Raw genomic sequence first — 26,773 nt, forward strand, 5'->3', positions numbered from 1 at the left:
CTCTCACAAACCTGCCGTTTTCATCTAAAAAATATTTCCAGGATCAGACCCTTTCTGACCCAGGATGCTACTAAGACTCTTATCCACTCACTGGTCATCTCAAGACTGGACTACTGTAATCTGCTCCTGACTGGCATTCCTGACAAATACCTCTCTCCACTCCAATCTATCCTCAATGCTGCTGCCCGGCTCATCTTCCTCACCAAACGCACTACGTCCACCTCTCCTCTCTTACTAGACCTTCACTGGCTTCCCTTCCCTTTCAGAATCCATTTCAAACTTCTCACACTCGCTTACAAAGCCCTCACCCACTCCTCTCCCATCTACATCACTGATCTTATCTCGCTTTACACTCCCACCCGTCCTCTTCGCTCTGCTAATGCACGCCGACTCTCCTGCCTACGGATTACTTCCTCCCACTCCTACCTCCAAGATTTTTCACGTGCTGCACCACTTCTTTGGAATTCCCTACCTCTCCCCCTAAGACTCTCCACCTCTCTACAAAACTTCAAACGATCTCTCAAGACCCACTTCTTCACCAAACCCAGCCAAATCTCATCCTAACCCTCTGTCCTACACTCTCTATGTACCCCATCTGTGTCACCCCTGTCTGTCTACCCCTCCCCTTTAGAATGTAAGCTCTCACGAGCAGGGCCCTCTTCCCTCATGTGCTTATTCTCTCTTAATTTAATAATCTTCAACTGCACCACATCCAGCAGTCTTCTGCCACCTGATACTTATTCCAGTGTCATCTGCTGATGTAACTATGTTTATTTACCCTGTACTTGTCCTATACTGTCATCAACTGTAAGTTACTGTTTTCCTGTTTGATTTTTTGTTTATGTATTCTGTAATTGGGCGCTGCGGAACCCTTGTGGCGCCATATAAATAAAGGATAATAATAATAATAATAATAATTATATATATATATATATATATATATATATATATATATAAATTTCATCTCATTATCATCCAGTCTATATTAGCAGCAGACACAGTACGGTAGTCCACGGCTGTAGCTACCTCTGTGTCGGCAGTCGCTCGTCCATCCATAATTGTATACCACCTACCCGTGGTTTTTTTTTTCTTTCTTCTTGATACATACTACTATAGTAGCTTACTGTAGCAGTCTGCGGTGCTGCTGAGCTGACAGTGTCCAGCAGGTCCGTCATCAGTCATTACATAATAAATATATATACCTGTCCGGCTGCAGTACTAGTGATATTATATATATATATATATATATATATATTAATTTCATCTCATTATCATCCAGTCTATATTAGCAGCAGACACAGTACGGTAGTCCACGGCTGTAGCTACCTCTGTGTCGGCAGTCGCTCGTCCATCCATAATTGTATACCACCTACCCGTGGTTTTTTTTTTTCTTTCTTCTTGATACATACTACTATAGTAGCTTACTGTAGCAGTCTGCGGTGCTGCTGAGCTGACAGTGTCCAGCAGGTCCGTCATCAGTCATTACATAATAAATATATATACCTGTCCGGCTGCAGTACTAGTGATATTATATATATATATATATTAATTTCATCTCATTATCATCCAGTCTATATTAGCAGCAGACACAGTACGGTAGTCCACGGCTGTAGCTACCTCTGTGTCGGCAGTCACTCGTCCATCCATAATTGTATACCACCTACCCGTGGTTTTTTTTTTTCTTTCTTCTTGATACATACTACTATAGTAGCTTACTGTAGCAGTCTGCGGTGCTGCTGAGCTGACAGTGTCCAGCAGGTCCGTCATCAGTCATTACATAATAAATATATATACCTGTCCGGCTGCAGTACTAGTGATATTATATATATATATATATATATATTAATTTCATCTCATTATCATCCAGTCTATATTAGCAGCAGACACAGTACGGTAGTCCACGGCTGTAGCTACCTCTGTGTCGGCAGTCGCTCGTCCATCCATAATTGTATACCACCTACCCATGGTTTTTTTTTTCTTTCTTCTTGATACATACTACTATAGTAGCTTACTGTAGCAGTCTGCGGTGCTGCTGAGCTGACAGTGTCCAGCAGGTCCGTCATCAGTCATTACATAATAAATATATATACCTGTCCGGCTGCAGTACTAGTGATATTATATATATATATATATTAATTTCATCTCATTATCATCCAGTCTATATTAGCAGCAGACACAGTACGGTAGTCCACGGCTGTAGCTACCTCTGTGTCGGCAGTCGCTCGTCCATCCATAATTGTATACCACCTACCCGTGGTTTTTTTTTTTCTTTCTTCTTGATACATACTACTATAGTAGCTTACTGTAGCAGTCTGCGGTGCTGCTGAGCTGACAGTGTCCAGCAGGTCCGTCATCAGTCATTACATAATAAATATATATACCTGTCCGGCTGCAGTACTAGTAATATTATATATATATATATATTAATTTCATCTCATTATCATCCAGTCTATATTAGCAGCAGACACAGTACGGTAGTCCACGGCTGTAGCTACCTCTGTGTCGGCAGTCGCTCGTCCATCCATAATTGTATACCACCTACCCGTGGTTTTTTTTTTTTCTTTCTTCTTGATACATACTACTATAGTAGCTTACTGTAGCAGTCTGCGGTGCTGCTGAGCTGACAGTGTCCAGCAGGTCCGTCATCAGTCATTACATAATAAATATATATACCTGTCCGGCTGCAGTACTAGTGATATTATATATATATATATTAATTTCATCTCATTATCATCCAGTCTATATTAGCAGCAGACACAGTACGGTAGTCCACGGCTGTAGCTACCTCTGTGTCGGCAGTCGCTCGTCCATCCATAATTGTATACCACCTACCCGTGTTTTTTTTTTTTTCTTTCTTCTTGATACATACTACTATAGTAGCTTACTGTAGCAGTCTGCGGTGCTGCTGAGCTGACAGTGTCCAGCAGGTCCGTCATCAGTCATTACATAATAAATATATATACCTGTCCGGCTGCAGTACTAGTGATATTATATATATATATATATTAATTTCATCTCATTATCATCCAGTCTATATTAGCAGCAGACACAGTACGGTAGTCCACGGCTGTAGCTACCTCTGTGTCGGCAGTCGCTCGTCCATCCATAATTGTATACCACCTACCCGTGGTTTTTTTTTTTCTTTCTTCTTGATACATACTACTATAGTAGCTTACTGTAGCAGTCTGCGGTGCTGCTGAGCTGAGAGTGTCCAGCAGGTCCGTCATCAGTCATTACATAATAAATATATATACCTGTACGGCTGCAGTACTAGTGATATTATATATATATATATTAATTTAATCTCATTATCATCCAGTCTATATTAGCAGCAGACACAGTACGGTAGTCCACGGCTGTAGCTACCTCTGTGTCGGCAGTCGCTCGTCCATCCATAATTGTATACCACCTACCCGTGTTTTTTTTTTTCTTTCTTCTTGATACATACTACTATAGTAGCTTACTGTAGCAGTCTGCGGTGCTGCTGAGCTGACAGTGTCCAGCAGGTCCGTCATCAGTCATTACATAATAAATATATATACCTGTCCGGCTGCAGTACTAGTGATATTATATATATATATATTAATTTCATCTCATTATCATCCAGTCTATATTAGCAGCAGACACAGTACGGTAGTCCACGGCTGTAGCTACCTCTGTGTCGGCAGTCGCTCGTCCATCCATAATTGTATACCACCTACCCGTGGTTTTTTTTTTTTTTTTCTTGATACATACTACTATAGTAGCTTACTGTAGCAGTCTGCGGTGCTGCTGAGCTGACAGTGTCCAGCAGGTCCGTCATCAGTCATTACATAATAAATATATATACCTGTCCGGCTGCAGTACTAGTGATATTATATTTATATATATATATTAATTTCATCTCATTATCATCTAGTCTATATTAGCAGCAGACACAGTACGGTAGTCCACGGCTGTAGCTACCTCTGTGTCGGCAGTCGCTCGTCCATCCATAATTGTATACCACCTACCCGTGGTTTTTTTTCTTTTCTTTCTTCTTGATACATACTACTATAGTAGCTTACTGTAGCAGTCTGCGGTGCTGCTGAGCTGACAGTGTCCAGCAGGTCCGTCATCAGTCATTACATAATAAATATATATACCTGTCCGGCTGCAGTACTAGTGATATTATATATATATATATATATATATTAATTTCATCTCATTATCATCCAGTCTATATTAGCAGCAGACACAGTACGGTAGTCCACGGCTGTAGCTACCTCTGTGTCGGCAGTCGCTCGTCCATCCATAATTGTATACCACCTACCCGTGGTTTTTTTTTTCTTTCTTCTTGATACATACTACTATAGTAGCTTACTGTAGCAGTCTGCGGTGCTGCTGAGCTGACAGTGTCCAGCAGGTCCGTCATCAGTCATTACATAATAAATATATATACCTGTCCGGCTGCAGTACTAGTGATATTATATATATATATATATTAATTTCATCTCATTATCATCCAGTCTATATTAGCAGCAGACACAGTACGGTAGTCCACGGCTGTAGCTACCTCTGTGTCGGCAGTCGCTCGTCCATCCATAATTGTATACCACCTACCCGTGGTTTTTTTTTTCTTTCTTCTTGATACATACTACTATAGTAGCTTACTGTAGCAGTCTGCGGTGCTGCTGAGCTGACAGTGTCCAGCAGGTCCGTCATCAGTCATTACATAATAAATATATACACCTGTCCGGCTGCAGTACTAGTGACATTATATATATATATATTAATTTCATCTCATTATCATCCAGTCTATATTAGCAGCAGACACAGTACGGTAGTCCACGGCTGTAGCTACCTCTGTGTCGGCAGTCGCTCGTCCATCCATAATTGTATACCACCTACCCGTGTTTTTTTTTTTCTTTCTTCTTGATACATACTACTATAGTAGCTTACTGTAGCAGTCTGCGGTGCTGCTGAGCTGACAGTGTCCAGCAGGTCCGTCATCAGTCATTACATAATAAATATATATACCTGTCCGGCTGCAGTACTAGTGATATTATATATATATATATTAATTTCATCTCATTATCATCCAGTCTATATTAGCAGCAGACACAGTACGGTAGTCCACGGCTGTAGCTACCTCTGTGTCGGCAGTCGCTCGTCCATCCATAATTGTATACCACCTACCCGTGGTTTTTTTTTTTTCTTTCTTCTTGATACATACTACTATAGTAGCTTACTGTAGCAGTCTGCGGTGCTGCTGAGCTGACAGTGTCCAGCAGGTCCGTCATCAGTCATTACATAATAAATATATATACCTGTCCGGCTGCAGTACTAGTGATATTATATATATATATATATATTAATTTCATCTCATTATCATCCAGTCTATATTAGCAGCAGACACAGTACGGTAGTCCACGGCTGTAGCTACCTCTGTGTCGGCAGTCGCTCGTCCATCCATAATTGTATACCACCTACCCGTGGTTTTTTTTTTCTTTCTTCTTGATACATACTACTATAGTAGCTTACTGTAGCAGTCTGCGGTGCTGCTGAGCTGACAGTGTCCAGCAGGTCCGTCATCAGTCATTACATAATAAATATATATACCTGTCCGGCTGCAGTACTAGTGATATTATATATATATATATATTAATTTCATCTCATTATCATCCAGTCTATATTAGCAGCAGACACAGTACGGTAGTCCACGGCTGTAGCTACCTCTGTGTCGGCAGTCGCTCGTCCATCCATAATTGTATACCACCTACCCGTGGTTTTTTTTTTTTCTTTCTTCTTGATACATACTACTATAGTAGCTTACTGTAGCAGTCTGCAGTGCTGCTGAGCTGACAGTGTCCAGCAGGTCCGTCATCAGTCATTACATAATAAATATATATACCTGTCCGGCTGCAGTACTAGTGATATTATATATATATATATATTAATTTCATCTCATTATCATCCAGTCTATATTAGCAGCAGACACAGTACGGTAGTCCACGGCTGTAGCTACCTCTGTGTCGGCAGTCGCTCATCCATCCATAAGTATACTAGTATCCATCCATCTCCATTGTTTACCTGAGGTGCCTTTTAGTTGTGCCTATTAAAATATGGAGAACAAAAATGTTGAGGTTCCAAAATTAGGGAAAGATCAAGATTCACTTCCACCTCGTGCTGAAGCTGCTGCCACTAGTCATGGCCGAGACGATGAAATGCCAGCAACGTCGTCTGCTAAGGCCGATGCCCAATGTCATAGTACAGAGCATGTAAAATCCAAAACACCAAATATCAGTAAAAAAAGGACTCCAAAATCTAAAATAAAATTGTCGAAGGAGAAGCGTAAACTTGCCAATATGCCATTTACCACACGGAGTGGCAAGGAACGGCTGAGGCCCTGGCCTATGTTCATGGCTAGTGGTTCAGCTTCACATGAGGATGGAAGCACTCAGCCTCTTGCTAGAAAAATGAAACGACTCAAGCTGGCAAAAGCACCGCAAAGAACTGTGCGTTCTTCGAAATCCCAAATCCACAAGGAGAGTCCAATTGTGTCGGTTGCGATGCCTGACCTTCCCAACACTGGACGTGAAGAGCATGTGCCTTCCACCATTTGCACGCCCCCTGCAAGTGCTGGAAGGAGCACCCGCAGTCCAGTTCCTGATAGTCAGATTGAAGATGTCAGTGTTGAAGTACACCAGGATGAGGAGGATATGGGTGTTGCTGGCGCTGGGGAGGAAATTGACAAGGAGGATTCTGATGGTGAGGTGGTTTGTTTAAGTCAGGCACCCGGGGAGACACCTGTTGTCCGTGGGAGGAATAGGGCTGTTGACATGCCTGGTGAAAATACCAAAAAAATCAGCTCTTCGGTGTGGAAGTATTTCAACAGAAATGCGGACAACATTTGTCAAGCCGTGTGTTGCCTTTGTCAAGCTGTAATAAGTAGGGGTAATGACGTTAACCACCTCGGAACATCCTCCCTTATACGTCACCTGCAGCGCATTCATAATAAGTCAGTGACAAGTTCAAAAACTTTGGGCGACAGCGGAAGCAGTCCACTGACCAGTAAATCCCTTCCTCTTGTAACCAAGCTTACGCAAACCACCCCACCAACTCCCTCAGTGTCAATTTCCTCCTTCCCCAGGAATGCCAATAGTCCTGCTGGCCATGTCACTGGCAATTCTGACGAGTCCTCTCCTGCCTGGGATTCCTCCGATGCATCCTTGCGTGTAACGCCTACTGCTGCTGGCGCTGCTGTTGTTGCTGCTGGGAGTCGATGGTCATCCGAGAGGGGAAGTCGTAAGCCCACTTTTACTACTTCCACCAAGCAATTGACTGTCCAACAGTCCTTTGCGAGGAAGATGAAATATCACAGCAGTCATCCTGTTGCAAAGCGGATAACTGAGGCCTTGACAACTATGTTGGTGTTAGACGTGCGTCCGGTATCCGCCGTTAGTTCACAGGGAACTAGACAATTTCTTGAGGTAGTGTGCCCCCGTTACCAAATACCATCTAGGTTCCACTTCTCTAGGCAGGCGATACCGAGAATGTACACGGACGTCAGAAAAAGACTCACCAGTGTCCTAAAAAATGCAGTTGTACCCAATGTCCACTTAACCACGGACATGTGGACAAGTGGAGCAGGGCAGGGTCAGGACTATATGACTGTGACAGCCCACTGGGTAGATGTATGGACTCCCGCCGCAAGAACAGCAGCGGCGGCACCAGTAGCAGCATCTCGCAAACGCCAACTCTTTCCTAGGCAGGCTACGCTTTGTATCACCGGTTTCCAGAATACGCACACAGCTGAAAACCTCTTACGGCAACTGAGGAAGATCATCGCGGAATGGCTTACCCCAATTGGACTCTCCTGTGGATTTGTGGCATCGGACAACGCCAGCAATATTGTGTATGCATTAAATATGGGCAAATTCCAGCACGTCCCATGTTTTGCACATACCTTGAATTTGGTGGTGCAGAATTTTTTTAAAAATGACAGGGGCGTGCAAGAGATGCTGTCGGTGGCCAGAAGAATTGCGGGACACTTTCGGCGTACAGGCACCACGTACAGAAGACTGGAGCACCACCAAAAACGCCTGAACCTGCCCTGCCATCATCTGAAGCAAGAAGTGGTAACGAGGTGGAATTCAACCCTATATATGCTTCAGAGGTTGGAGGAGCAGCAAAAGGCCATTCAAGCCTATACAATTGAGCACGATATAGGAGGTGGAATGTACCTGTCTCAAGCGCAGTGGAGAATGATTTCAACGTTGTGCAAGGTTCTGCAACCTTTTGAACTTGCCACACGTGAAGTCAGTTCAGACACTGCCAGCCTGAGTCAGGTCATTCCCCTCATCAGGCTTTTGCAGAAGAAGCTGGAGGCATTGAAGGAGGAGCTAGGCATGTGGGACTTGTGGATGGAGCCCTTAATTCGCTTAACAAGGATTCACGGGTGGTCAATCTGTTGAAATCAGAGCACTACATTTTGGCCACCGTGCTCGATCCTAGATTTAAAACCTACCTTGGATCTCTCTTTCCGGCAGACACAAGTCTGCTGGGGTTCAAAGACCTGCTGGTGACAAAATTGTCAAGTCAAGCGGAACGCGACCTGTCAAGATCTCCTCCTTCACATTCTCCCGCAACTGGGGGTGCGAGGAAAAGGCTCAGAATTCCGAGCCCACCCGCTGGCGGTGATGCAGGGCAGTCTGGAGCGACTGCTGATGCTGACATCTGGTCCGGACTGAAGGACCTGACAACGATTACGGACATGTCGTCTACTGTCACTGCATATGATTCTCTCACCATTGAAAGAATGGTGGAGGATTATATGAGTGACCGCATCCAAGTAGGCACGTCAGACAGTCCGTACTTATACTGGCAGGAAAAAGAGGCAATTTGGAGGCCCTTGCACAAACTGGCTTTATTCTACCTAAGTTGCCCTCCCACAAGTGTGTACTCCGAAAGAGTGTTTAGTGCCGCCGCTCACCTTGTCAGCAATCGGCGTACGAGGTTACTTCCAGAAAATGTGGAGAAGATGATGTTCATTAAAATGAATTATAATCAATTCCTCCGTGGAGACATTGACCAGAAGCAATTGCCTCCACAAAGTACACAGGGAGCTGAGATGGTGGATTCCAGTGGGGACGAATTGATAATCTGTGAGGAGCGGGATGTACACGGTGATATATCGGAGGATGATGATGAGGTGGACATCTTGCCTCTGTAGAGCCAGTTTGTGCAAGGAGAGATTAATTGCTTCTTTTTCGGTGGGGGTCCAAACCAACCCGTCATTTCAGTCACAGTCGTGTGGCAGACCCTGTCACTGAAATGATGGGTTGGTTAAAGTGTGCATGTCCTGTTTATACAACATAAGGGTGGGTGGGAGGGCCCAAGGACAATTCCATCTTGCACCTCTTTTTTCTTTCATTTTTATTTGCGTCATGTGCTGTTTGGGGAGTGTTTTTTGGAAGGGCCATCCTGCGTGACACTGCAGTGCCACTCCTAGATGGGCCAGGTGTTTGTGTCGGCCACTAGGGTCGCTTAGCTTACTCACACAGCTACCTCATTGCGCCTCTTTTTTTCTTCTTTGCGTCATGTGCTGTTTGGGGAGTGTTTTTTGGAAGGGCCATCCTGCGTGACACTGCAGTGCCACTCCTAGATGGGCCAGGTGTTTGTGTCGGCCACTAGGGTCGCTTAGCTTACTCACACAGCTACCTCATTGCGCCTCTTTTTTTCTTTGCGTCATGTGATGTTTGGGGAGTGTTTTTTGGAAGGGCCATCCTGCGTGACACTGCAGTGCCACTCCTAGATGGGCCAGGTGTTTGTGTCGGCCACTAGGGTCGCTTATCTTACTCACACAGCTACCTCATTGCGCCTCTTTTTTTCTTTGCATCATGTGCTGTTTGGGGAGTGTTTTTTGGAAGGGCCATCCTGCGTGACACTGCAGTGCCACTCCTAGATGGGCCAGGTGTTTGTGTCGGCCACTAGGGTCGCTTATCTTACTCACACAGCTACCTCATTGCGCCTCTTTTTTTCTTTGCGTCATGTGCTGTTTGGGGAGTGTTTTTTGGAAGGGCCATCCTGCGTGACACTGCAGAGCCACTCCTAGATGGGCCAAGTGTTTGTGTCGGCCACTAGGGTCGCTTATCTTACTCACACAGCTACTTCATTGCGCCTCTTTTTTTCTTTGCGTCATGTGCTGTTTGGGGAGTGTTTTTTGGAAGGGCCATCCTGCGTGACACTGCAGTGCCACTCCTAGATGGGCCAGGTGTTTGTGTCGGCCACTAGGGTCGCTTAGCTTACGCACACAGCTACCTCATTGCGCCTCTTTTTTTCTTCTTTGCGTCATGTGCTGTTTGGGGAGTGTTTTTTGGAAGGGCCATCCTGCGTGACACTGCAGTGCCACTCCTAGATGGGCCAGGTGTTTGTGTCGGCCACTAGGGTCGCTTAGCTTACTCACACAGCTACCTCATTGCGCCTCTTTTTTTCTTTGCGTCATGTGCTGTTTGGGGAGTGTTTTTTGGAAGGGCCATCCTGCGTGACACTGCAGTGCCACTCCTAGATGGGCCAGGTGTTTGTGTCGGCCACTAGGGTCGCTTATCTTACTCACACAGCTACCTCATTGCGCCTCTTTTTTTCTTTGCGTCATGTGCTGTTTGGGGAGTGTTTTTTGGAAGGGCCATCCTGCGTGACACTGCAGTGCCACTCCTAGATGGGCCAGGTGTTTGTGTCGGCCACTTGGGTCGCTTATCTTACTCACACAGCTACCTCATTGCGCCTCTTTTTTTCTTTGCGTCATGTGCTGTTTGGGGTGTGTTTTTTGGAAGGGCCATCCTGCGTGACACTGCAGTGACACTCCTAGATGGGCCAAGTGTTTGTGTCGGCCACTAGGGTCGCTTATCTTACTCACACAGCTACCTCATTGCGCCTCTTTTTTTCTTTGCGTCATGTGCTGTTTGGGGAGTGTTTTTTGGAAGGGCCATCCTGCGTGACACTGCAGTGCCACTCCTAGATGGGCCAGGTGTTTGTGTCGGCCACTAGGGTCGCTTAGCTTACTCACACAGCTACCTCATTGCGCCTCTTTTTTTCTTTGCGTCATGTGCTGTTTGGGGAGTGTTTTTTGGAAGGGCCATCCTGCGTGACACTGCAGTGCCACTCCTAGATGGGCCAGGTGTTTGTGTCGGCCACTAGGGTCGCTTATCTTACTCACACAGCTACCTCATTGCGCCTCTTTTTTTCTTTGCGTCATGTGCTGTTTGGGGAGTGTTTTTTGGAAGGGCCATCCTGCGTGACACTGCAGTGCCACTCCTAGATGGGCCAGGTGTTTGTGTCGGCCACTAGGGTCGCTTATCTTACTCACACAGCTACCTCATTGCGCCTCTTTTTTTCTTTGCGTCATGTGCTGTTTGGGGAGTGTTTTTTGGAAGGGCCATCCTGCGTGACACTGCAGTGCCACTCCTAGATGGGCCAGGTGTTTGTGTCGGCCACTAGGGTCGCTTAGCTTAGTCATCCAGCGACCTCGGTGCAAATTTTAGGACTAAAAATAATATTGTGAGGTGTGAGGTATTCAGAATAGACTGAAAATGAGTGGAAATTATGGTTTTTGAGGTTAATAATACTTTGGGGTCAAAATGACCCCCAAATTCTATGATTTAAGCTGTTTTTTAGTGTTTTTTGAAAAAAACACCCGAATCCAGAACACACCCGAATCCGACAAAAAAAAATCGGTGAGGTTTTGCCAAAACGCGGTCGAACCCAAAACACGGCCGCGGAACCGAACCCAAAACCAAAACACAAAACCCGAAAAATTTCAAGTGCACATCTCTACTATTTAGTAATATTTTGCTAGAATTCATAAATATCTAATTAAAAAATAAAGTAATATCATCAAATACTTGATGCTCATTTATGTTTCTGGCTGTTATCCATCAATCAATACATTTCTTGTGACCAACTAGCTTATTATTAGTTCCATATGGGTTTAACCAAATTTCTGTAATCCAATAACCATAAACATTGAATTGATGATGTAATTACTGTTGATTATACTTCACACTTGTACATTGAAGCAATGACGGGACATCGACACCCCATGTTAATAAATGAATCAATTGACCATTACTGCTCTGCTAAGCACAAGCTACATATTGTAATTAAATTGATGGAATTGACTAAAAACTTAAGTTTCTTTAAAGGTTTGGGGTCAGAAAATGTGATATACAGCCAAGAGTTCCTTTTATGCAAAGTAGTATTGGATTTTCCTGCATTACCCAAAGCACACTGTGCTTTGTCCAGCCTGACACTGCCGTAATCCATATTCACTTTTTGATATATGTTGCTTAATTAACCAGTTCATTTTTCATTTGTATAGTTATTTTCTTATTGCATAGTTACTTTGCCCATCTGTATATTTCTGTACGATATACAAATAAGTACACACAGCATGTAAAGCACCCATTCTGTCATCTTCTGGAACTTAATATATTTGATGCCTGCAAAATCCTGGCTGAATAATTTTCTTTTGTACTTTTAACCTCTGGTGGCGGCACTGTCTCTTGAGATATGACAACTTATTTATTTCTTTTGTCTTTTAAATCAAACCTTTTGCAAAAGATGAGAGAAGAGGTTTGGCTTTGATCTATTTTGGCACATGATCGGCCCACAAACTAATATGCAAATCCCTTTAAATCAGCACAATTTGAACTAACCAGAATGGCTGCAGATCTCACTGTAACTTCTATTTAGCCTGTTTCCATTTACAATTTTATTACAGACATTGGACAGTGAAAAACTGTAATACTGTAAATATACACGGTGCACTAATTGGGGTTCCCCGTCACTTTACGAAGAAAACAACACTAAAAAAAGTTAAAAAAGTAATGTCAACTTTTTTCCAAGTCGACCTTGTTCGTGTCGACCTAATGACCATGTTGACCTAGTGACCATGTCGACCTAATGACTGTTGACCTAAGTTTGGTTGACCTAATGACCCATACCCTATGCATTGGTGGTCAATGCAGCATATGCCCCATATTCATGCTCAGCAGCTGGAGGTTAGTAGGCCCTATGCTAAAAGTTACACACTCTTCCTGACCCATCTTGGGTGGTCATTCCAAGTTGATCGCTAGCTGCATTCGTTTGCTGTGCAATGATGAGGCAAAAAAAGGCACTTCTACGCATGCGTATGCGGCGCAATGCGCACACGCGAAGTAATATTACAACGAACGATGTAGTTTCTCACAAGGTCTAGCGAAGCTTTTCAGTCGCACTGCTGGCCGCAGAGTGATTGACATGAAGTGGACATTTCTGGGTGTTAACTGACCATTTTCAGGGAGTGTTTGAAAAAACGCAGGCGTGCCATGAAAAACGCAGGCGTGGCTGGGCGAACGTAGGGGGTGTTTGAGATGTCAAAACAGGAACTGAACAGTCTGAAGTCATTGAAAGCGTTGAGTAGGTATTGAGCTACTCTAAAACTGCACAAAAAATATATGCCGCCGCTCTGCGATCCTTTCATTCGCACTTCTGCTAAGCTAAAATACACTCCCAGTGGGAGGCGGCATAGCGTTTGCACGGCTGCTAAAAACTGCTAGCGAGCGAACAACTCGGAATGACCACCTTGGGCTGTTAGACTGGGATAATGTCATGTATAGAAATATCAGAGTAATTCTCACAGGGCCTAGACAAAGAACAGTGCTGCTGAGACCTTGAAAAGAAGAGCTGAAGCTGCTATTATGCTGATACATCATGTGTAGAGAGTTATTATTGTACATATACTGTATAACTTGTTTATGCTGGAACATTAATACCCGTTAGAACCAAATACCATGGGCAGTAGCTTTGTAAGAAGAAGGTATATTAGAAGAGCACCTTCCCTGTGTCCGTAGGAATTCAACTAAGACGGTGCAACATTCAACATGTACCCATGCTTAGGTCTGCGTTGGTCTTTCCTCAGATGACCTGAAGATATAAAGGACATACAGTATATTTAAAAGCTGAGTATTTCTTATCACGTTCAATTAATTCTTGCTTAATTATTCTATTAAATAGTTTTTCTTATCATCAATTATATGCACCAATAAACTGTATTTCTATATCGGTATGATAAACTGAGGCTTGTTGTATATTTACTAGTGATGAGCGGGTTCGGTTTCTCGGAAACCGAACCCCCCCGAACTTCAGCCTTTTTACACGGGTCCGAGCCGTGCTCGGATTCTCCCGTGTGGCTCGGGTAAACTGAGCGCGCCCGAACGTCATCATCCCGCTGTCGGATTCTCGCGAGATTCGGATTCTATATAAGCAGCCGCACGTCGCCGCCATTTTCACACGTGCATTGAGATTGATAGGGAGAGGACGTGGCTGGCGTCCTCTCCGTTATAGTCATAATAGAAAAGACTAAGAGTGACATTGTTATAATTGTGGGGAGGATTGGGGACGGGGAGCAGCTGTTAGGAGTACAGTGCAGAGTTTTGCTGATAGTAGTGAGTGTGACCACCAGTTTAATCCGTTCTCTGCCTGAAAAAAACGCTCCATACCATATCTGTGCTCAGTGTGCTGCTTAATATCTGTGCTGAGCGCACTGCTCACACTGCTTATTTGTGGGGACTGGGGAGCAGTTATAGCAGGAGTACAGTGCACAGTTTTGCTGACAGTGACCACCAGTCCAGTATACGTTTGTCTGCCTGAAAAACACTCCTGTGGTGGCTTTTTTTCTTTATACTAGTAGTTTAGCAGTCTGCTGACAGTGTCCACCAGGTCCATTTATTATACAGTATATTATATATATAGCAGTACGGTAGGCCACGGCTGTACCTACCTCTGTGTCGTCACTCGTCGTCCATAAGTAATAATAGTATACTATCCATCCATCTACATTGTATACCTGTGGTGGCTTTTTTTTCTTCATACTAGTTTAGCAGTCTGCTGACAGTGTCCACCAGGTCCGTTATTATTATTCTGTATATATTATATATATAGCAGTACGGTAGGCCACGGCTGTACCTACCTCTGTGTCGTCACTCGTCGTCCATAAGTAATTATAGTATACTATCCATCCATCTACATTGTATACCTGTGGTGGCTTTTTTTTCTTCATACTAGTTTAGCAGTCTGCTGACAGTGTCCACCAGGTCCGTTATTATTATTCTGTATATATTATATATATAGCAGTACGGTAGGCCACGGCTGTACCAACCTCTGTGTCGTCACTCGTCGTCCATAAGTAATAATACTATACTATTCATCCATCTACATTGTATACCTGTGGTGGCTTTTAGTTGTGCGCAAAATATGGACAACAAAAATGTGGAGGTTAAAAAAATAGGGAAAGATCAAGATCCACTTCCACCTCGTGCTGAAGCTGCTGCCACTAGTCAAGGCCGAGACGATGAAATTCCATCAACGTCGCATGCCAAGGCCGATGCCCAATGTCATAGTACAGAGCATGTAAAATCCAAAACACAAAAGATCAGTAAAAAAATGACCCAAAAATCAAAATTAAAATCGTCGGAGGAGAAGCGTAAACTTGCCAATATGCCATTTACGACACGGAGTGTTCATGGCTAGTGGTTCAGCTTCACATGAGGATGGAAGCACTCAGCCTCTCGCTAGAAAAATGAAAAAACTTAAGCTGGCAAAAGCACAGCAAAGAACTGTGCATTCTTCTAAATCACAAATCCCCAAGGAGAGTCCAATTGTGTCGGTTGCGATGCCTGACCTTCCCAACACTGGACGGGAAGAGCTTGCGCCTTCCACCATTTGCATGCCCCCTGCAAGTGCTGGAAGGAGCACCCGCAGTCCAGTTCCTGATAGTCAAATTGAAGATGTCAGTGTTGAAGTACACCAGGATGAGGATATGGGTGTTGCTGGCGCTGGGGAGGAAATTGACAAGGAGGATTCTGATGGTGAGGTGGTTTGTTTAAGTCAGGCACCCGGGGAGACACCTGTTGTCCGTGGGAGGAATATGGCCATTGACATGCCTGGTCAAAATACAAAAAAAATCATCTCTTCGGTGTGGAATTATTACATAACAAATGCGGACAACAGGTGTCAAGCCGTGTGTTGCCTTTGTCAAGCTGTAATAAGTAGGGGTAAGGACGTTAACCACCTCGGAACATCCTCCCTTATACGTCACCTGCAGCGCATTCATCATAAGTCAGTGACAAGTTCAAAAACTTTGGGCGACAGCGGAAGCAGTCCACTGACCAGTAAATCCCTTCCTCTTGTAACCAAGCTCACGCAAACCACACCACCAACTCCCTCAGTGTCAATTTCCTCCTTACCCAGGAAAGCCAATAGTCCTGCAGGCCATGTCACTGGCAAGTCTGACGAGTCCTCTCCTGCCTGGGATTCCTCCGATGCATCCTTGAGTGTAACGCCTACTGCTGCTGGCGCTGCTGTTGTTGCTGCTGGGAGTTGATGGTCATCCCAGAGGGGAAGTCGGAAGACCACTTGTACTACTTCCAGTAAGCAATTGACTGTCCAACAGTCCTTTGCGAGGAAGATGAAATATCACAGCAGTCATCCTGCTGCAAAGCGGATAACTGAGGCCTTGGCAGCCTGGGCGGTGAGAAACGTGGTTCCGGTATCCATCGTTACTTCAGAGCCAACTATAGACTTGATTGAGGTACTGTGTCCCCGGTACCAAATACCATCTAGGTTCCATTTCTCTAGGCAGGCGATACCGAGAATGTACACAGATGTCAGAAAAAGAGTCACCAGTGTCCTAAAAAATGCAGTTGTACCCAATGTCCACTTAACCACGGACATGTGGACAAGTGGAGCAGGGCAGACTCAGGACTATATGACTGTGACAGCCCACTGGGTAGATGTATTGCCTCCCGCTGCAAGAACAGCAGCGGCGGCACCAGTAGCAGCATCTTGCAAACGCCAACTCGTTCCTAGGCAGGCTACGCTTTGTATCACCGCTTTCCAGAATACGCACACAGCTGAAAACCTCTTACGGCAACTGAGGAACATCATCGCAGAATGGCTTACCCCAATTGGACTCTCCTGGGGATTTGTGGCATCGGACAACGCCAGCAATATTGTGCGTGCATTACATCTGGGCAAATTCCAGCACGTCCCATGTTTTGCACATACCTTGAATTTGGTGGTGCAGAATTATTTAAAAAACGACAGAGGTGTGCAAGAGATGCGGGCCACTTTCGGCGTACAGGCACCGCGTACAGAAGACTGGAGCACCACCAAAAACACCTGAACCTGCCCTGCCATCATCTGAAGCAAGAGGTGGTAACGAGGTGGAATTCAACCCTCTATATGCTTCAGAGGATGGAGGAGCAGCAAAAGGCCATTCAAGCCTATACATCTGGCCACGATATAGGCAAAGGAGGTGGAATGCACCTGTCTCAAGCGCAGTGGAGAATGATTTCAACGTTGTGCAAGGTTCTGCAACCTTTTGAACTTGCCACACGTGAAGTCAGTTCAGACATTGCCAGCCTGAGTCAGGTCATTCCCCTCATCAGGCTTTTGCAGAAGAAGCTGGAGGCATTGAAGGAGGAGCTAAAACAGAGCGATTCCGCTAGGCATGTTGGACTTGTGGATGGAGCCCTTCATTCGCTTAACCAGGATTCACGGGTGGTCAATCTGTTGAAATCAGATCACTACATTTTGGCCACCGTGCTTGATCCTAGATTTAAAACCTACGTTGTATCTCTTTTTCCGGCAGACACAAGTCTGCAGAGGTTCAAAGACCTGCTGGTGAGAAAATTGTCAAGCCAAGCGGAACGCGACCCGTCAACAGCTCCTCCTTCACATTCTCCTGCAACTGGGGGTGCGAGGAAAAGGCTAAGAATTCCGAGCCCACCCGCTGGCGGTGATGCAGGGCTGTCTGGAGCGAGTGCTGACATCTGGTCCGGACTGAAGGACCTGCCAACGATTACTGACATGTCGTCTACTGTCACTGCATATTATTCTGTCACCATTGAAAGAATGGTGGAGGATTATATGAGTGACCGCATCCAAGCAGGCATGTCAGACAGTCCGTACGTATACTGGCAGGAAAAAGAGGCAATTTGGAGGCCCTTGCAGAAACTGGCTTTATTCTACCTAAGTTGCACTCCCTCCAGTGTGTACTCCGAAAGAGTGTTTAGTGCCGCCGCTCACCTTGTCAGCAATCGGCGTACGAGGTTACTTCCAGAAAATGTGGAGAAGATGATGTTCATTAAAATGAATTATAATCAATTCCTCCGTGGAGACATTCACCAGTAGCAATTGCCTCCAGAAAGTACACGGGGACCTGAGATGATGGATTCCAGTGGGGACGAATTAATAATCTGTGAGGAGGGGGATGTACACAGTGAAAGGGGTGATGAATCGGACGATGATGATGAGGTGGACATCTTGCCTCCGTAGAGCCAGTTTGTGCTTGATTGATTGCTTCTTTTTTGGTGGGGGCCCAAATCCAACCAGTCATTTCAGTCACAGTCGTGTGGCAGACCCTGTCGCTGAAATGATGGGTTCGTTAAAGTGTGCATGTCCTGTTTATACAACATAAGGGTGGGTGGGAGGGCCCAAGGACAATTACATCTTGCACCTCTTTTTTCTTTCATTTTTCTTTGTGTCATGTGCTGTTTGGGGAGTATTTTTTTGAAGGGCCCTCCTGCGTGACACTGCAGTGCCACTCCTAGATGGGCCAGGTGTTTGGGTCGGCCACTAGGGTCGCTTAGCTTAGTCACACAGCTACCTCATTGCGCCTCTTTTTTTCTTTGCGTCATGTGCTGTTTGGGGAGTATTTTTTTGAAGGGCCATCCTGCGTGACACTGCAGTGCCACTCCTAGATGGGCCAGGTGTTTGTGTCGGCCACTAGGGTCGCTTAGCTTAGTCACACAGCTACCTCATTGCGCCTCTTTTTTTCTTTGCATCATGTGCTTTTTGGGGAGTATTTTTTGGAAGGGCCATCCTGCGTGACACTGCAGTGCCACTCCTAGATGGGCCAGGTGTATGTGTCGTCCACTTGGGTCGCTTATCTTAGTCACACAGCTACCTCATTGCGCCTCTTTTTTTCTTTGCGTCATGTGCTGTTTGGGGAGTATTTTTTTGAAGGGCCATCCTGCGTGACACTGCAGTGCCACTCCTAGATGGGCCAGGTGTTTGTGTCGGCCACTAGGGTCGCTTAGCTTAGTCACACAACTACCTCATTGCGCCTCTTTTTTTCTTTGCGTCATGTGCTGTTTGGGGAGTGTTTTTTGGAAGGGCCATCCTGCGTGACACTGCAGTGCCACTCCTAGATGGGCCAGGTGTTTGTGTCGGCCACTAGGGTCACTTAGCTTAGTCACACAGCTACCTCATTGCGCCTCTTTTTTTCTTTGCGTCATGTGCTGTTTGGGGAGTATTTTTTTGAAGGGCCATCCTGCGTGACACTGCAGTGCCACTCCTAGATGGGCCAAGTGTTTGTGTCGGCCACTTGGGTCGCTTATCTTAGTCGCACAGCTACCTCGTTTGTGTCGGCCACTAGGGTCGCTTTGCTTAGTCACACAGCTACCTCATTGCGCCTCTTTTTTTCTTTGCATCATGTGCTTTTTGGGGAGTATTTTTTGGAAGGGCCATCCTGCGTGACACTGCAGTGCCACTCCTAGATGGGCCAGGTGTATGTGTCGTCCACTTGGGTCGCTTATCTTAGTCACACAACTACCTCATTGCGCCTCTTTTTTTCTTTGCGTCATGTGCTGTTTGGGGAGTATTTTTTTGAAGGGCCATCCTGCGTGACACTGCAGTGCCACTCCTAGATGGGCCAGGTGTTTGTGTCGGCCACTAGGGTCACTTAGCTTAGTCACACAGCTACCTCATTGCGCCTCTTTTTTTCTTTGCGTCATGTGCTGTTTGGGGAGTATTTTTTTGAAGGGCCATCCTGCGTGACACTGCAGTGCCACTCCTAGATGGGCCAAGTGTTTGTGTCGGCCACTTGGGTCGCTTATCTTAGTCGCACAGCTACCTCGTTTGTGTCGGCCACTAGGGTCGCTTTGCTTAGTCACACAGCTACCTCATTGCGCCTCTTTTTTTCTTTGCATCATGTGCTTTTTGGGGAGTATTTTTTGGAAGGGCCATCCTGCGTGACACTGCAGTGCCACTCCTAGATGGGCCAGGTGTATGTGTCGTCCACTTGGGTCGCTTATCTTAGTCACACAGCTACCTCATTGCGCCTCTTTTTTTCTTTGCGTCATGTGCTGTTTGGGGAGTATTTTTTTGAAGGGCCATCCTACGTGACACTGCAGTGCCACTCCTAGATGGGCCAGGTGTTTGTGTCGGCCACTAGGGTCGCTTAGCTTAGTCACACAACTACCTCATTGCACCTCTTTTTTTCTTTGCGTCATGTGCTGTTTGGGGAGTATTTTTTTGAAGGGCCATCCTGCGTGACACTGCAGTGCCACTCCTAGATGGGCCAGGTGTTTGTGTCGGCCACTAGGGTCACTTAGCTTAGTCACACAGCTACCTCATTGCGCCTCTTTTTTTCTTTGCGTCATGTGCTGTTTGGGGAGTATTTTTTTGAAGGGCCATCCTGCGTGAAACTGCAGTGCCACTCCTAGATGGGCCAAGTGTTTGTGTCGGCCACTTGGGTCGCTTATCTTAGTCGCACAGCTACCTCATAATATTGTGAGGTGTTCAGAATAGACTGAAAATGAGTGTAAATTATGGTTATTGAGGTTAATAATACTATGGGATCAAAATGACCCCCAAATTCTATGATTTAAGCTGTTTTTTAAGGTTTTTTGAAAAAAAACACCCGAATCCAAAACACACCCGAATCCGACAAAAAAAATTCGGTGAGGTTTTGCCAAAACGCGTTCGAACCCAAAACACGGCCGCGGAACCGAACCCAAAACCAAAACCCGAAAAATTGCCGGTGCACATCACTAATATTTACTAACTGACATACACTCATTTGACTGACACTTGTCAAAAAAGTGGTGAAAGATTACATATGGTAATAAGGATGGGTTGTCACTCGGTTTGTTTTGGTCATTATTGGGATATGGTTTACAACTTGCAACAGTGTATGCAAAGGTGATAATTGCATTGTTTAGCAAAAATTCTACCAGGCAGATGATCAGATTGGATTGATAAATTCATTGATTGATGCAATGCAGACAGCTGATAGATATGCAATATTTCCGGACCATTTTGGCATCTCACTTCATGTTGATACATGTACTAATTTGGTTCATACCTTTGAAAAAGCTGTCCCTGGTGACAGCGAAACGCGTCAGGACGGACATTAGAGACCTCTAAAAGGACTTTATTCGGGACATCCAGAACATCGGAAAGTGGACCTGTAGCCTGGGATTCAACACATGGTGTGCGATCCAGCTGTTGACTATCCACCTTTCTTCCCTCTAAATTTTGGCGTTGGAGCCTGTGCCATCTGGACCACCGCTAAGGGAACCATCCATCTCCAAAGAGTGGTAATTATTGTGGAACATTTTATCCCACACAAAAGGCTGTAACATCGTCTGGTCCACTGACCACTGGACATTACTGTATAGTCCCGCAAGTCCTAATTTACCAGAGACTGGTTTTTATGAATTCTATATGAATAGCTCCTATTTTTTACATTGTGGTTTAATTTCATATTCACATTGGTTTTATTGAATAATTTAAGTCCAATAAATTTGATGATCATTTACACCTGTCTGCCTATACCTTTCATAGCGCTATATATTTGTGTATATTTATGTACTAATTTGGTTAACCCTGATCCAACTTCCATTGAGTTGAAGTCTCTATTGCTATTGGTGCTGAAGTTTTTTAATTGCATGGAATGAGTGCTTTTATGATAAAAGTATCCTATATTTTTTTCTGTCTCCACGCTACAGAAAAAAAAAATATAGGATCCTGTTTGAGTTGCAACAAATACAGGAGTTGCTTTTACCGGTGGGAAAGCAAATTTTGGAAAAGAAGCATAAAAGAAATGCTGATTTGGGGATTCTTATTCAGCATGGAAATTGCCCTGATTGTTTACAAACAAAAGAAGATGATAATAACTGAGGTGCAGATTTATTAAGCCATGCGGAGCGGACTAGCCCTGTGCTGGGCGCCCCCCGCATATCAGGGTGGCTGATCGTAGCCGTGTAAAATTTAGCACGGCTACAATCAGGTCTGAATTAGCCCCTAAATTGCAGTGTAAAATTAAAACCGTCCAGCATTTGTGGGCTACATGCAAAACCAGGCAGCAGTTCCCTGCATGAGACAAAATGTATTTTCACCCTTGGAATTACAGTGTGGTTTGTCTGGGTGTGGATTAAAAGATGGACAGTCAAAAGGTCTACAGTCAATACATTGACATCATATGGTCGCCCGTCAGTAGATCAACAGTTACAAAAGGTTGATAGGGTCAAAAAGGTTGACACAAAAAAGGTTGACACGCTTTTTTTTTTTGGGAGGGGGTGCTATTTTGTATATTTAACCATATATGAACAAAATTAATAGAAACGCATCTCCTCAAGGGCTCTCTTCACTCACTACAAGGTTACTAAAGGTAGTAGTCTGTGTCAAGGATAGTAAATTCAGCAAAAGTTCTAAAAACACAAAAAAAGTGTTGACCATATGTGTGTCGACCATTATCATGTCAACCATTTGTATCTGTCAACTTATTGACTGTCTATCTATCATCCACCCATTTGTCTTAGTTTTTTTTGCTTTACCCTCAACTCAGAAGCAGCCCCAAAATGTCTCCAGCAGCACTGAGAGCAGCAGCTAAACATACCTGGGGTGTTTCCTCTTATGAATATTCATGAATATTTACAGATGCCAACTTCAAGCTGGGATGTGACAATGTAAATACAGAAACAACTATAGAATATAACTCAAACTAAATCTAACATGTTCATTTACATGTTGTCTGTTCAGGTATCAGTCTAATGTGCAGATGTGTGTAGGTGACAGGCATATTTTAAGCATAGAAATAGCCACATGATTGACACAACACATAAAAAAAAAATCCCCACATCTTTCACCCTTGGAATTGATTGATTCTTCTTCATATCATGATCCCTAAACTAACTTTCCCTCAGACCATGACCTGTTTGGCTCTTGCCCCAGAACAGCTATTGGTGAGGTTAGATTGTACACAGCTCTGTGATTGGTAGTGAGTCTGAAAGTAACATTTGGCGACTATATTCTGATATAAAACTAGATTGCTGAAATGAATAATTATTTCAGGACCCACCAGAAGCCTTGTCCTGAGTGAGGTGGCACCTGATATCGCAGTATTGTGTGATGGCTACATTGGAACCTGCAATAAAGGACAATACCTGGTTAGTCCTGCTAAAAAACATTCTTCAGACATCTATGAAAAAGCCCTGGGGGCAGTAACTATGTTTAACTGTTTATTGAATAGTAACTACTTGACACCAGGCTGCTGACATACAACAGAAAACCGTTTTGGGAGACCAATATGGGTGTTATCTGAAAAACATTTCAGACTGAGATTTGCTGAAGAACAACATAGACTCCAACAGAACTGCAAGGGGTGAACGCTGCTCTGTTTACTCATCCTTGCTATATCTTTTCTATTTTGTGCTAAATAATTTGATATTATAAACTTTTAATAAGTGGCTCAATAATTGCTTATTTATTTCCATGTATCCACTTTATCCAGATGCGAGGCAAGAACATTTGGAGAGTTATAGTAATATCATGGCAGAACAGAAAAGATGAGCTAGAGGGACACAAAATGTAAATCAGGCCCTGGCTGTCCATTAAGTGGACTGACTTATTATTAGGCACTATGGGGGTGATTCCGAGTTGTTCGCTCGTTTTTTTCATCCACTACGGAGCGATTAGTCGCAAACTGCGCATGCGCAATGTATGCAGTGCGCCTGCACCAAGTAAATTAGCACAAAAGTTTGGTAATTTACTCACGGCGTAACAACGTTTTTTCATCGCTCTGCTGTGATTGACAGGAAGTGGATGTTTCTGGGTGGAAACTGGCCGTTTTATGGGAGTGTGCGGAAAAACACAGGCGTTCGAGTTGCAAAACGCAGGAGTGGCTGGAGAAACGGGGGAGTGGTTGGGCAAACGCTGGGTGTGTTTGTGACATCAAACCAGGAACGAAAAGGACTGAGCTGGTCGCAATGGCTGAGTAAGTCTGGAGCTACTCAGAAACTGCAGGGTAATCGTTACGAGAAAATTAGCGAAGCTTTCGTTAGCAAATCTGCTAAACTAAGATACACTCCCAGTAGGCGTAGGCTTAGCGTGTGCAATGCTGCTAAAAGCAGCTAACGAGCGAACAACTCGGAATGACCCCCTATGTGCAATAGATGTGTCCAATGAAAGAGAGCAGATGGGGTAGATTTGAGGTGAATGCTATTTGTATTCAGTTGGCTGATGTTTTTGTTCTTGGCTGATGTTTTGTTTTAGGATTATTTGGATGTCCGATAGACCACCTGATATTTCTGATGGTGATCTAATGCCGCATCTTTCTACGCAAGCAGTGGATCTGTGAAGCCAGCGGTGGGCATCTCACTTCAAAATCGATCACTGCTGCATCCGCCCCAAAATCAGGTCCAGAGTCTAATCCAATATGAGAAAATGTAAACAATCATGAATTTAGAAAAAACCTTCACAGAATTACCCTTAACTAAACATTTATGTGCCATGTAGAGTTGGAGATATGTGTGTTATGTATTTCCATATTGGGCATTGCCCCCAAAAAACTTATACATGCATTCATGTAGATTCGGCCACATTTAACCCTTATGACAATCCTTACAGAGGAGGAACTTGGATGGAAAGGGGCAGACATGCCTAGACTTGGGTACATAAATCACTGGTGTCGTCTCTATTGTGCAAAGGATATGCGCCCATCTATTTACATTACTTCATTGATATTTGAATTCAGACCATAGCAGTTAAGTATATTCCCTTTTGATTTTAAAGGTAAAGATAATAGATGTTTGTATTTATTTGAAATGAATGACTATTGTTATCTTGTATGTCTGTGTTATATTACTTTACATGGTAAATACAACTTACACATACTGTATATTAATAACACTATTCAGTATATTATTAACACTATTCAGAAACTTTATTACAGGCATTATATGCTATACCAGCACTGTCAGTTCACATCTCTATGCTTTTGTTACACCTTGCACAAACCAAGTTCATATGCTACTGTTTTCAAATAGTGTAAACCTGGGAACAGCATTCGGATTAAGGGCCTAATTCAGACCTGAACGTTAGCAGGCGATTTTTGCAGTGCTGCAATCAGATAGTCGGCGCCCATAGGGGAGTGTATTTTAGCTGTACAAGTGTGCGAACGCATGTGTAGCAGAGCTGTACAAACAGATTTTGTGCAGTCTCTGTGCAGCCCAGAACTTACTCAGCCGCTGCGATCATATCAGCCTGTCCGGGACCGGAATTGACGTCAGGAACCCTCCCTGCAAATGCATGGACACGCCTGCATTTTTCCAGACACTCCCTGAAAACGGTCAATTGACACCCACAAACGCCTTCTTCCTGTCAATCTCCTTGCGATCATCCATGTGAACGGATCCATCGCACACACCCATTGCTGAGCGGCGATCCGCTTTGTACCCGTGCGAAGTGCCTGAGCATTACAGTGCATACGCATGCGCAGTTTGGACCTGATCACTCGCTGTGCGAAAACACACAGCAGCAATCAGGTCTCAATTACCCCCTAAAAGTTCATGCAGTGTGTAAATAGATAGTCAATAGGTCGACACCAGATGGTCGACAGTCAGTATGTCCAAAGGATGACATGTAGATACAAAAAAGTCGACACATTTTTTGTTTTATTTTAACCCTAAACCTAACCCTCCCCTAGTGCTTAACCCTATCCCTCCCCCTAGTGCCTAACCCTAACACTCCACCAAGTGCCTAACCCTAACTCCAACCCAGTGGTTCCCAAACTTGGTCCTCATCAGTTCACATTTTCCAGGTCTCCTCCTCACAGAATCACAAGTGAAATAATTAGCTCCACCTGTGGACCTCTTAAAATGTATTAGTGATGTGCACCTGAAATTTTTCGGGTTTTGTGTTTTGGTTTTGGGTTCGGTTCCGTGGCCGTGTTTTGGGTTCGGACGCGTTTTAGCAAAACCTCACCGAATTTTTTTTGTCGGATTCGGGTGTGTTTTGGATTTGGGTGTTTTTTTCAAAAGACCCTAAAAAACAGCTTAAATCATAGAATTTGGGGGTCATTTTGATCCCATAGTATTATTAACCTCAATAACCATAATTTCCACTAATTTCAGTCTATTCTGAACACCTCACAATATTATTTTTAGTCCTAAAATTTGCACCGAGGTCGCTGGATGGCTAAGCTAAGCGACCCTAGTGGCCGACACAAACACCTGGCCCATCTAGGAGTGGCACTGCAGTGTCACGCAGGATGGCCCTTCAACAAAATACTCCACAAACAGCACATGACGCAAAGAAAAATGAAAGAAAAAAGAGGTGCAAGATGGAATTGTCCTTGGGCCCTCCCACCCACCCTTATGTTGTAAAAACAGGACATGCACACTTTAACGAACCCATCATTTCAGCGACAGGGTCTGCCACACGACTGTGACTGAAATGACTGGTTGGTTTGGGCCCCCACCAAAAAAGAAGCAATCAATCTCTCCTTGCACAAACTGGCTCTACGGAGGCAAGATGTCCACCTCATCATCATCGTCCGATTCATCACCCCTTTCACTGTGTACATCCCCCTCCTCACAGATTATTAATTCGTCCCCACTGGAATCCACCATCTCAGGTCCTCGTGTACTTTCTGGAGGCAATTGCTGCTGGTGAATGTCTCCATGGAGGAATTGATTATAATTCATTT

General features: G+C 44.5%; 1 long non-coding RNA gene across 1 annotated transcript in view; it reads left to right on the plus strand.

Annotated features, from left to right (window-relative positions):
* The window catches only part of LOC134935134 (uncharacterized), a 97,028-nt gene extending 72,121 nt beyond the window's left edge, over positions 1-24,907 (plus strand). Inside the window, exon 2 of the long non-coding RNA XR_010179923.1 lies at positions 24,340-24,907. This is a non-coding gene — a long non-coding RNA (uncharacterized LOC134935134). The remainder of the gene's footprint in view (positions 1-24,339) is intronic.
* Positions 24,908-26,773: the final 1,866 nt, after the last annotated feature.

The sequence above is a fragment of the Pseudophryne corroboree genome, chromosome 6 (assembly GCF_028390025.1).
Source record: "Pseudophryne corroboree isolate aPseCor3 chromosome 6, aPseCor3.hap2, whole genome shotgun sequence".
Classification (NCBI taxonomy): Eukaryota; Metazoa; Chordata; class Amphibia; order Anura; family Myobatrachidae; genus Pseudophryne; species Pseudophryne corroboree.